At 34.5% G+C, this 14,150-nt stretch overlaps 1 non-coding gene across 1 annotated transcript; it reads left to right on the top strand.

Annotated features, from left to right (window-relative positions):
* The first annotated feature begins 13,609 nt into the window (after positions 1-13,609).
* Positions 13,610-13,723, top strand: LOC115072624. The gene has a single exon (XR_003851661.1). It is a non-coding gene; the product is annotated as a U5 spliceosomal RNA (small nuclear RNA).
* Positions 13,724-14,150: the final 427 nt, after the last annotated feature.

Here is a 14,150-nt window from a genome sequence, read left to right as displayed (position 1 = left end):
TCAATAAAGAATAAAGAAATAAATGAAGAAAAAAAAAATAGAAAATGAAGGGAAGCTTCCAAACTCTTTTTTACAAGGTCAGTATCAATCAGATACAATGATGACAGTAAAAATGAAAACTACAGGCTCATCTCTTACCAATACAAATGCAAAAACCCTCAATAAGATACATGCAAACTGAATTCAACACCACATTAAAAAGGTCATTCATCATAAACAACTTGACTTTCTTCCACTGATGCTGGGATGGTTCAATACCTAAAGAAAAAGCCTTTGAAAAAAATCTAACATCACTTCATGGTAAAAAGCTATGAAAAGGCTAGGAACTGAAGAGACATATCTCAGCATTATAAAGTTTATCTATGACAAACCCGTAGCCAACATCCTATGAAACAGAGAAACACTAAAATGATTTCCACTGAGATTAGAAACAAGACAATGGTGTCCATTAGGTTTACTTCTGTTCAATTACTGAAGTCTTATATAAATATTACAAAAAAGGGAATTAAAGGGGTACAGAGAGAAAATGAATATAGAAAAGTATCTGTTTTCCAGATGCTGTGATTCTATAAATTAGAGACTCTAAGGACTCCATAATGAAATTGTTAAAGCTGATAAACATGTTCAACAAGCTAGCTGGATGAATATTCAACATAAAAATTCAGTAGACTTCCTACTTACCAATAATAGACAGAAAAATAAACTATGAAAACAATCACACTCACAACAGTCTCAAAAAAAAGAAAAATCAACCTGAGATAATCCAATCCAAGCAAGCAAAAGACTTCTGACTATGAAAACTTAAAGATAATGAGTAGAAAAAAATCAATAAAGACACTGAAAGATTGAAAGATATTCCATACTCATGGTTTGAAAGAATTAATTTGAAAATGACCATCCTACCACAAACAAACTATAGAGTCAACATAACCTATTGAAAATTCTTATGTCATTTTTTCACAAACATAGAAAAAAACCAAAATAACCCTTGAAACAAAAATAGTTTTGCATTTCATATAACATATTTTGAACATTTAAATAAACCTCCTCTATTTGCACCCCCCATTACCCCTGCCCAAGGCTATTTCATGTATTGTATTATACAGATAGATGATAGATGATAGATAGATAGATAGATAGATAGATAGATAGATAGATAGATAGATGATAGATAGATGATAGACAGATAGATAACAGACAGACAGAAAGATAGATGATAGTCTACCAAGTGAAATTTCTAACCTCAAATGCTCTTTAATGTGTATTTAACCACTAGAATCTGGCTAGCCTACCTGAGTCATATCCTTAAGCAGACTGACTCTTCTTCCTCCCAGCAGCTATTGCTTTCCAATAGTTCCTCAGCTAGGGTTGTGGTTTCTTCTCTATTTCCTCAGTTCCATGCTAGGATTTTGTCTCATTAAATTATCAAATTTTCAATTAAAAAAAGAAAAAGAAAACAGAAGTCAATACTATTTGTATTATGATTACATAAACTTCTCAATATATGGGAAAATGTTAGTGGAAAATAATATTGTGGAAGATATCAATAGACCCAGTTTCCAATGACACTACATAGATATATTAATTAAAAGTTTGTTACCAGCACTAAAAACAGCATATAGATCAATATGATGGAATAGAATCTAAATATAAGTCCACACACTACAGTTATCCGAATTTTACAAAGTCAGAAATATACACTAATAAAGAGACAATATCTTACACTAATAGTGCTGCTGAAAACTAATTTTCAGCATGCAAAATAATGAAATTCAATTCTAAGTGGATGAAGGACCTAATTCAAGACATGATGCTCTTAAATTGATAAAATAAAAATGCAACAAGTACATTTCAACTTACAAACCCAGTTAAGGGTTTTCTCAAAAACAATCCAATAGCATAGAAAATAAGACCAATAATCAAATAATAGTATTTCATGAAACTGAAAATTGTATCAGCAAGGGAATTGTGAGGTGAGTGAATATGGAATTGAAAAAAATATATATATATATTTTTCAAGGTAAATATTTGACAGAGGTTTATTGTCTAAATATTCAAGGAGCCAAAAAAACATAAATTGAAAAAATAACTCATTTAAAAATGGGCTATGGAATTGAAGAGTAATTTCTCAAATAAGAAATGTGGATTACTGGAAGACATTTTCAAAGTGGTTAACGACCTTAGTAATGCGGGAAACAGAATTAAATTTACTTTAAGATAGTCTTTCACAGTAGTCACAATGATTATAAGTTACACAAATGACAGAAAATGGATGTAATAGAGGAGAATTCTTATATAATGTTGGTGGAAATGTAAACTAGTGAATACAATTTGAAAATCAGACTGGAGGTTTCCAAAAATTAGAAACAGAACTGTCATATGACCAAGCCATAGCACTTAGGCATGTGCCCATTTGATTGTATAACACCACAGAGACACCTGTATATCCATGTTCACTGATGTTGTATTCAAAATAGCTGAAAAACATGGAATTAAGTGAGATATCACTAAGCAGATGAATAGATGAGAAAATTGTATGTACAAATGATGGAATAATACACAGCCACAAAGAAAAATGGAATCATGAAATTAGTTAAGGGATGAAACTACAAAACTTTAGTGAATGAGGCTGTTCAGTCCCAGAAAGACAAATTCATATTCTCTCTCATATGTAGGTCCCAACTTTATTTTCTTTGTTTTTTATTTATTTAACTTGGAATATAAGTTGAAGTTAAGAAGTTAGAAAATAGTCTTTTGTGGAGGCACATTATAGGAACAGAAAAAGTACATTACATTTAAAATATAATTAAAGATATAGAATGCCTGTGTAGAAAGATTTAAGCCAAGATGTGCACATAAGTACGAGGAAGTCAGGGTACAGAGTGACAGACTAACCCAAACAATGTGTATTAAAACTCATATGGAAGCACACTATCTCAAATCCAATTGAAAAAAAATGGAGAGTAGAATACATGTGAAATGCAAAACTTGGGAGAAATACTGGAATTAGAGTATAGAGGCCCTATGTGGCCAAGGGATGGGAGTTAGAAAGGAGCAGTAGATGAGTTAATGAAAGCTTAGAATATATGGACACACCGTATGGAAACTGACTGGTTAATAATCTAATTTCAAATACAATTTATAAACAACAGAGTTTGAAAGGAATTACGGCACATGTATTTCATGTTGCTCACACAACATATCAGTATTGAAATGAAAACTGCATTGCAAGATATGAGATACATTCATAGGAGTTATTGGTCAGGCAGACCACAGAGGCCAGGAGAACAATACAGGATATTACAGTTCCATTGGTTACCTACAAGAACTCTATGAGAAGACCCTATTTCTGAAGCCAGCACAACTTTTGTGACAGGAGATAGAGAAATCAATCTCAAAATGACCTGGAAACTTTCTCCCGTCTATATAGCTTTCATAGTACTAGAAGGTGCTATACAGGCTGCAAGAGAAGAAAAGACATTGGTCTTAGCTACAGCACTGGACTCTGTGTCCTGCAGAAAAAAGTCCGCAGTTGAGAATGTCATAGGCCCTAGGGGAAAATTTGATATCGTTATTTTGCTAAGTGGTCATGCTTTCTAATGCTTTCTAAATGTATATGTTTATACCCATAGATATAGACTGTTCTCAATCTTGTTCAGAGAAGCTTCTTTTTGTAGTGGGCAGCAGTCAACACAGACATGCATAAATATTCAAAGTGATCACACTAAGAGTGAGAGCTCAACCATAAATGGGGCATGTCTATCAACCTCCCCTACCCTACCATAGCTCAGGAAGTGGATGCAGAAAGAACTTAAGAGCCAGAGCATGGGAAGGATATCATGAAATGCTGTCTTCTGAACATGAGATGCATATCACAGTTATAAACTCACAGCAGTTGTGGTTAAATGCACAATATGTGCACAAGGTCAAGTAGCCAAACATTGTAGATGGTGTAGATGATCTCCCTGCTCCATCCCTTACTGAGGAGTGATTGGCAATTGATAGTTTCTGTGGGAGGGAGAACCATTCTTTTTTGTGGATGTCACCACCGATAGAATTCCTGTGTTCCAGTTGATGGTCCCATATTCATGCATATACAGGCAGCACTCACTGCACTTAGTTGATTATTTTAAAAAAATGACATGAAAATGGAAGCAGGAAATGTTGAAGGATTACTGGAGAATTTGAAGAAAATAGTGGGTGTAGATGATATTATTTCACTGCATGCATGTGTTAAATTCTCAAGGATAAAGAAATATATTTAAAATCCCAAAATAAAAACTTTAAAAGAAAAATAGAAATGGATCAAATATCCTAGTATGAGATGGAAATTTTGAAACTGCTAAAGGAAAACACTTCAGGTTATAAACAAAGGAAACAGTTAATCAAGTAAACAAAGAGACCACAAAATGTGAGAAAATATTTCTTAGGTATGGTTTTGACAGAGGATTAATGTCTAGAATATAGAAATAATGTAAGACTCAGCAATAAGGAAGAGACAAGAAATAATAAATGGCCCAATTAAACAGATAATTCACAAAATAGAAACTATAGATGTTAAATTAGGGAAATAAGTTGAACCTCACTAGCTATTAAGGGCAAGTTAGAATTATATTCACTTCAGTCAGATTAAGAAAACAAACAACAGATGCTGGAGACAATATGGATGAATGAGAACACATATACTTTGTTGGTGGGAATATAACCAGTAAGAACTCTCAGAAAATCTGTATGGAGCTTTCACAAAATATATAGGAATGGGTGGATCTGATATGACCCATGCATATAATTTCTGAGTATTTATTCATATGACCCTAACGTAACCTAGACATACATACACATTAACGATTATTGCAGCACTATTCACTGTAGTTAAATTATAACCTACCTTAGTGTCCATCAGCAGAAGAATGCATAAAGAAAATAAATTTATATATGGAATAAATCCTTTTCAGCCATTAAGAAGAATGAAGTGAGATTGTTCAGTGGCAAATGGACTCAATTTGATATACTGAAGGGAATGAGGCTAGTCTCAGAAACACAACTCTTGCATTTTTTCCTTCATTGTGGTTACTAAATTTCTTATAGTCACAAAAAATCATGGGTGCATATATTCAGTGAGAGTAAGAGCGATATTATCTAAGGGGATTAGCAGGAAGGAAGGAGAAGAAATTAGAAAAAAAGAGAGGAGAGGGAAATGGTAAGAGGGAATTTACTCAAAATACTATATATATATATGTATATGTATATATATATATATATCAACAGGAAATGTTTTTATATATAATTTTATTGAAATTTTTGTGTATTTCAAAGAGAACATGTCAAAGAAAGTTAATCATCTTTTACACCTTTACCCACTGGCACCTGCCCTTATCCCCCCTCCCATTGGAGCCCATATACTCTGTCATCCCTGCTAAGGACCACTGGATTGTCAGCATCCCCAGCTGTTGCCCAGTGCAAGTCTGTCCACTAAGTCTAGTCAGCCTATCTAGAGTCCCTTGCTTTAGGAAGATCAGCTCTTCTTCATCTAGCAGCACTCAGTTGCCATCAACCCTTCAGATAAGACTGAGGTCTGCTGTTCATTTTTCCAGCTCTATGCTGGGCTATTGTCTGCCTGAGCTTGCATGGGACTGGGTACACTGACATCATTGCCATAGAATCATATGGGCAGGTTCCCAGGAGCTTGTAGGACTCTGTTTCCATGCGGTCATGCACTTCCTCCATGGCTCTTACATTTTTCTGACCCCTCTTCCATGATGGTCCCTGAACCCTGGATGGGTGAATAATAAAGGGATCCTGACCAAGGACCATCATTCAACAGACCCTTGAACACTTGGCTAGTTGTGACCTTTTGTGTTCCTGGCTTTCCACTGAAGGATGGAACTTCATTATTGAGAACTGAGAGATTCATTACTGTCCTCCTCATTATCCCGTTGTATGTTCCATGAACCTTAGATGTAGAGGCTGCATTGTAGATGTGTCACTTAGACCTGGGCAATTCATAGACAATGCCTGTGTGTGACCCTTGTGGTACTTCATAATAGTCTATGACCAGTGCAATATGAGCTTTGATGAGTGGTGACTGGGGTATTTTTCTATAAATAAAAAGATACATATTTTGCACATAGTAAGAAATCACATAGTAAGAAATCACATTAGTGTAGCTATGTGACAGTCTTGGGGTTTTCTCTAAGACTTATGGCCACTCCAGCCATGTATATTAGGTTATGTTTACATTACCAACTTAAGTTTCCTCCCTTTGAGTGGGCATTTAGTGAAACTAGGTAGCTTTCATTGCCTCCAAGATAAGAGTGTCACTATTGCATCAATGATGTATGTATGCTGTTCTGGACATTGATACTGTGATTTGGTCTTGAAGCTGGTGTTGGATCATCTATTGATGTTTTCCCCCCTGTACCTTCATAGTGCTATCCAAAGCTATGAGAGCTAACCTTCAAAGGAAGTGGTTGCAGGTCAGTTGCAGTTCTATTGCTCCAAATCCCATGTCAAATTATGTTCTGTCTTTAGCAGTAAGGTCTTACCTTCAAGTTCTGGCTGGAGGGAATTACTATAACAGATTTTAAACTATATTACAGAACTATAGTCATAAAATCCACATGGTACAGGCAGAAAAAAATAGAACAGTAGACCAATGGAACAAAATTAAAGACCCAAATATGAGTACATGCAATTTCAGTCACCTGATATTTGAAAAACAGGCCAAGAATATTTACTGGAAGAAAGACAGCATCTTCAGCAAATGGTGCTGGCAAAACTGGATCTCCACCTGTAGGAGAATGAAATTAAACCTTTATATTTCACTTTGCTTCTCTAAATGGATCAAAGATCTCAATGTGAAACCTGAAACTCTGAAAAGTGTTAGAAGAAAACACTGGAAATAACTTTTAAGATATAGGTGTAGGGAAGGATTTTCTAAACCAGACATTGATTGTTTGGGAAATAAGGTCAAAAATCAACAAATGGGACTGCAATAAACTAAAAAGCTTCTGTATATCAAAAGAAGAAACCGAAGAAGTGAAGAGAAAATGCACAGAGTGGGAGAAAATCTTTGCCAGCTATGCATCTGACAGAGATTTAACATCCAGAATATATAAAGAACTCAAAGAAAAAAGAATCAAGAAAGCAAGCAACCCAACTTAAAAAATGGGTTAAGGAACTGAACAGAGAGTTCTCAAAATAAGAAATGAAGATGACTAAGAAGCATCTTCAAAGATGTTCAACATAATTAGTTAATTAAGGAAATTCAACCTAAAACCACTTAAAGATTTCATGTTACCACAGTCATACTGGCTAAGATCAAGAGAACAAACAAAACCAAATGTTGGAGAGGATTTGGGGAAAAGGGAATGCTCATCCACTGCTGGTGGAATTGCAAACTTGTGCTACCCCTATGGAAAGCAGTGTGGCGAATACTTAAGTAAAAATGAACCTACTCTTTGACCCAGTTATACCATTCCTTGGCATATACCCAAAGGACTCATCCTATTGCAGAGACACCTGTACACACGCTTGTTGCTGGTCTTTTCACAATAGCTAAGGGATGGAAGCAACCTAAGAGTCTCTCAACTGATGACTGGATAATGTAAATGTGGTACATTTACACAATGGAGTTCTACTCAGCGGTAAAGAAAGATGAAATCATGAAATTTTCAGGTAAATAGATGGACCTAGAAACTGTTATATTAAGTGAAGCAACACAGACTGAGATAAACAAACGACGTGTGTTCTCCCTCATATATAGATCCTAGCACCAAATCCTTATAAGTGTGTATGTGTCCAGATGTAATTACAGGAAGCAGGATAATGAAAAGGAACCAGGGAGGTAAATGAGAAGAAGGAACCTGAGAGAGAAGAACAGTAGAAAGCAGGTGTTACTAAGGGAGAAATGAATAAAAATGGTGTTATTTAAATGGGAGGGGAATGGAGGTTTATATATGGAACCTTAGGGTTTGAGGGAAAGAAGAAACTCCAGAAAGGTGGGATCCTAGGAGAAGGACATTATCAAGGGAGAAATGGGGAAAATGGGGACACTTTAAATGGGAAAAGCATGTTGGAAGGGTTGAGAATGTGAGAGAGAGAGGAGAGAAATGTTTTTAAAAATAAGAAAGAGAATATTTTGCAAGACTAAGAAAATTTTTATTTTCTGTTTAATTCACATGTGTATTTTATATTTATTGAGGTTCTAGTGAATGAGTATTTCAAATATTTAAAGTGATCTTCAGTTAACAACTTCCCTTACCCCAATATAACTATTTAAATTTGTTACTATGTATATTTGAATCATTTTATTATAGTCCACAGATTTGCAACTGACTGATGACCTTGAATTCATAGAAACATGTTTACTGCTTTTTGAACAGGAGTTTTGCTACTGCTCTAGGGCATCGTTGAAGCTTTTTGCTTTTTTTTTTCACCTTGTTGGTATTGAAAGGACACATTCCCTGCATCAGACAGTGGCTAGAAGCTCTGCAGTTCATCAGGCTTCTGCTTGCTCTTATTCCATAGCTCCTTGAACTCAGCCTTGCATCTGCCCACTTCAGCTTTCTGTTGAAATTCTCATTCTTATTCAATTTTCCTTTCAGGTACTATGCCCTTTAGCACTGACTGACTATAATGTATTTTTTACACATCTGTAATGGAAAATTTGATAAAAAAGGAATAATTTTCCCATTTTATGCATAACATAACAATGTCAGGTGATACCATTAAACTTCTTCTTGTTATTATGCTATTTCGACTGTGTATTTCAGTTTAATAATTTACTTCTTATATGCTTAATTGTACTATCTTTAAATTACTGTCAATATCTACTCCAGATCATTTTCTGTTTACTTGTAATTTTCTTTAAATTGATTATGAGTCAGAGGTTTACTCCGTCACTAAATATCCCAAAATTTATTTCTCTATCATAATTACATTGTGCTATAAAATCTCTGGGTTATTCTAATTTGTTTACAAAATGTTGGAATCTTGATGACTTACGGTAGTAGAGATTTATTATCACTTTGTGATCATTATCTTTTCTGTAAGTTGTCAGTCTCTAGCAAAGCTAATTTTTGAATTTTTTATTAAATACTTTTATTGAATTTTGTAATTACATATAACAGTTCTTAATGAAATTTAGACCCCCCTCCAACACACACACATACCTCCTAAGTCCTAGCCATTTAGATATTTGTACCCAAAGGTCCTTCAGTGTAAATTCTTCCACTGGAGTCAAGTCAGTCCATCTGGAGATCATAGGTAAGGCCTACTCTCCCTCACCCAGTAGAAATAAGTCTCTAATAATTCTCAGTCTAGTGTCAGTCTGACATCAATTTCTCCTCCCCTTTGGGCTCTTGTTTAGTCGAGTTGACATAGGGGTTGTGCTAGATGTCACCATTGTCACAAGTTCACATGTACAAGCTTCCAGTGGCCTAGAAGCCTCTGCTTCCCTGTGTTCATGAACCAGCCCTTGATCTTACAGTCTTTCAGTCCCCTCTTTCACAATGATCTCTGAGCCATGGGTGGATATAGGAGTCCTATCCTACACTCTGCAGTCTCTTATTCTTTAAAACTTGGCCAGTTGTGCCCTTCTACGTGCATCACACACTGTTCCTTGTTCTGCTATGTTCCGTGAGCCTTAATTTGTAAATTGATGGGACTTGATACTCTCTGTAGCAATCATAACTTTTGAAATATTGACTCATAACTTTGGTTTCAGTTTTTTCCCTGTGAGGTTATGGTTTTGTACCATCTTTACCCATTTGTGACCCTGTAAATGATCAGAAAAGAATTTATATCCACATTTTGGGATGCACCATCTGTAGTCTTCCTGTCCACTTAATTACAGCCATTCTTTAATCATGAACACTGATCTATGACCTTTCTACCTAGTGAGATCACTGACGTCTGCTTAGCTGCATGGTATGTGATTTGAGTAGACTTCAGAGAGGTATTTAAAGTCAATTTGACCTAAAAGTCACCCCATTGCAATATATGTCCTTTGCCGTCAGTGTGATGTGGACACTAAAATATCTTTGAAAGTCATTTGCCATTGGCAGTGAATTAATTCCATCAAATCTGTTAAATAAATATTGAAGTTGGGAGAGTTCTGTTCATTACACAAACATTAATTCATTAATTCTACATTTATTCTTGGAAACAAGTTCAAATAGTAGTTTATAACAGTTATGCTCTTTAGGAAGGTTCCTTCTAAATCCCTTAAAATAAAATAATGTTTAAGTGTTGCAGCAATATATTAAGCATAAAATGACACATTTGTGTTGTGGTTAAAGAAGAAAAGAGAAGAATTATTTAATACACTTGAATTTTGGTGCTGCCATTGTCGGCTGACATCTAACTCCAGAGTCTGCAACCATTAAAGGCTAACATCCTGGGAGTTTCAGCTTTCCGGCCCAAATTTAAGTTGCATTATTGGTCTCTAAGTTTATGAGGTTTCTAACTTCTTGGAATGAGCACTGACTATTTATTCAATTCTACAATCAGCAGATGACCATAGTGGGACTCGCCAGTCTTTTATATATAAGCCCATTTAATAAATCCCCTTTTGTAATTAAGTATATTATATTGGCTCTATGCCTCAAGAGAATGCAAATATTGCTTGTGAATTAAATTTGTATTTCATTGGCAATTAACCTAATTGAATCTTTTTTTAATGTGCTTTCCAAACACTGTGATTTATTCATATGAATTTTTCTCATGAATATCCTTTCTGAAAATTCTAATGAATAATTTCTTTTTATAAGCAATTAAAATTTTATTGAACTTTTGTAATTTCATACAACAGTTCTTAATTAAATTTAGACCCCCCCATTCCATGCCTCCCATCCAGCCAGCAGACCTCATGTATCCTACAATATACTTTAAGTCCTCTCCAGTCAAACATTTGTACCCAGATGACCTTCAGAGTAAATTTGTCCACTGGAGTCTAGTCGGCCAATCCCTCACTCAGTATCAATCAATCTCCAATAGTTCTCGGTCTAGTGCAGGTCTGACAGCCATTTCTCTCCTCCACCTCTGGGCCTTTGTTTAATTGGGTTGGCATGGGTCCTGTTCTGGATGCCACCATGGCCACAAGTTCACATGGTCACAAGCTTCCAGTGGCCTGAAAGCATCTGCTTCCCTGGGTTCATGAACCAGCACTGACTCTTCCATAATGGTGTCTGAGTCATTGCTGAGTGAGGTTAAACTTAGGAGTCCTACCCAAAGACACACACTATACAGTCTTTTATTCTTTAAATCTCGGCCAGTTGTAGCCTTCTGAGCATCACACTCAGTTATGAAAGGACACTTTACAGGTGAGAGTTGAGGGCTGCATTAATGTTCTCTTTACCCCTTGTTCTGCTATGTTCCATTAATATGCCAACATAATGCAAAAACCCACATCTAGATTAAGAGCTATATAGGTAATCAATGACCGCTGAGCAAGGGAGGATCAGTTTTCTCCAAGGACAAGCTCCCAGAAAGACTGTCCAATCCCAAGTGTTCATCTTTAACACATGAATTTATGACCAACTATAAATGGACTCAATAGATTGTGCATGCATGTGTGTGTGAGTGTGTGTGTGTGTGTCTGTGTGTGCAAACGATAATATTCAAAGAAGAGGTCACAAAATTCAAAGGGAGTGGGTGGAGTAGGAGAGTTGGAAGAGGAAGATAGAAGGGTGAAAGTGAGGTAATACATACAATAATTGTGTATGCAATTTCAAAAACTATTTTTAAAAATTGGAATAAAAGAACATCTTTGCATTAGCTGTCTATCAAGGAAAGAAGCATTTTTTAATTGCTGCTAACAAACCACTGTACCTTGTCAGTGTACTGTTATTCAATAAAGTCATACATAACATAATCACAAAAAAATAAAAAAATAAGAACTCTCAGCAAAATTTTCAAATATTTTGCTGTTGTGCATAATAATTACCAAATACGTAACGTGGCTTATAAAGAATCAGAATGTAATGTTATTATAATCTGTGAAAATAAAAAAAAAACAACTGAAATTTTAATGGATGGATCTGTAATAAGTCACTGACAAATTATCTTTTATCACCTATAAAAGGAACCAAGCTTCATGCATAAAGAAGGAAAACTTACTACAATGAATAATAAGGTTATAGTTTAAATAATACATATTTGAAAAAATTGGAAACGTGTAATTTTCTACATTTGATAAAGGTAGTGCCTTATAATTAGTAAAATCTCTGAACAGTTATATCACAACAAAAATAATAATAGCAAATATATGGGTGGAATTTTCTTGAAGTGAGCACAGTAAATTTTATTTTTCCACAGAATATATATATGTGAAATAAGTAATGTACAGAAGGAGAAAGGATGTTGCCAAATATTGTACACAGAAATATTCATCTTGATGTTTAACCAATATAAATATATTGTGCTTGATTAAAGTTAGTTATTTTTAAAGTAACCTTTTCTAGTGTTATTTGAGGAGGTGAGAATCTTTTCATATTGTGACAATAGTCTCGACAAATGTAGTACATAAATGGTTTTTATTTTAAAAATAATTCTGCTTAGTTTGTTTTGGCAGTTTTATTTTTTTAAAATGAACACTGGATATATATCTTGTGATTTGTAAAGTAAATGCAAAATCTATGTAAAAATTCTTCCTAAGAAGTTCATATTATTATTATGCTTGGAAGGAATATCTGAGTGACTAACTTTGAATCAAGAATTTAAGGATCATTTGCTGCCTAGCAAGTATCTCAGTTCCTAAAGTGTATAACATACAAAATACAGCTAGTTCATGGAAGATAAACTTAGATAATTACATTGGGAAATAACAAAAGAAGTAAGAATTTTGGGGGAAAATGAAAGCATTGGGAAAAGATCAGTGACAGAGAGAAATGGTAGGACTTCAATCTTTGGAAGACAAGAATCATTATGCCTAGCATCTACATTTACAAGCCCCTTTTTTTTTGTGAAGGTGCATCGAAACTCCCTTGTTTACAGTTAAGAATAAGACACATAAAAGCCATTTTTTCTTCTAAGTTGAGCTGTTAGATTGAAACTGAGGACTGATAGATGTTTAAGAGAGTCAACATTTAAATGGTCACAGATACAGAGTCTAAAATATTAACATAAATTTTCTTTCCTCCCTCTTGCCACATGGAATGCACAGGGAAGTGTAACGTTTTCTAAAAGGTGCAGTCTTTTAAAGCATCAAATATTTTTTCAAAAGCATTTCAGCCTATTGTATGTTAATTTTTTAAAATTATTTAGAAGAGGGCAAGAAATTTAGAATTTTTTAAAATAAAGTACTTTTAAAGTCCATTCCATCTAAATAACTTTTACTAGATACATAAATAATAAAAAACGTAAACTATTATCAAGAGAAAAAATAGGAGATTTAGATCCCAAGATGCTCAGTTAAACGTAGTCGGTAACCAATGAAATAACCGTAATTTTATTGAAAGGTTTAGTAAATTGCGGTCATAATGATTGAAGAGTTGAGTGACTTCAGCAGAGAAACATGAATGAATCTACAGTGATGAATCCTTTAAAATCTGATGAATATTTTCTGTAATAAAAATATCTGTCTAAGGTTTAAAGATGAAAACTGTATATACTCTGGTTTCTCTTCACATTGTATAAATCTTTTGCCTTCTACTAAAAACTTCCATGAAGGGGTGCACCTCAGAGTCTTAAACAATTTTTTTGTATCATGCAACAGCAGAACTAGTAATGTTGGTTTAAAAAATAGGCTGGCAAGACTGAAAAGATGGCTCAGAGGTTCAGAGCACTGGCTGTTCTTGCAGAGGACCCTGGTTAGTGTCTCAGCACCAACAAGGTGGTTGACTATCTGTAACTCCAGTTCCAAGGCATCCCACACCTTATTCTGACCTCTGTGGGAATTGACAACACTGATGCACTAAACGTACATGCAGGCAATACACTCATACACATAAAATAAAAATAATAAATAAAATATTTTTAAAAGATGGGCACTATGTAAAATAATTAAAAATAAATATGTTAGATGCATATTCACATTCTCTACATCTTTGGAAATTATGAACACTTTTTAAAACTTAATTACTAATAGAAGAAAATTTAAAATACCTCTTACTATATCTACCCTGTCTCATCATAATAAAACACATGTA

This window comes from Nannospalax galili, unplaced genomic scaffold (genome assembly GCF_000622305.1).
Source record: "Nannospalax galili isolate Female #2095 unplaced genomic scaffold, S.galili_v1.0 scaffold303, whole genome shotgun sequence".
Classification (NCBI taxonomy): domain Eukaryota; kingdom Metazoa; phylum Chordata; class Mammalia; order Rodentia; family Spalacidae; genus Nannospalax; species Nannospalax galili.
This window is presented reverse-complemented; position numbering and strand designations above follow the sequence as displayed.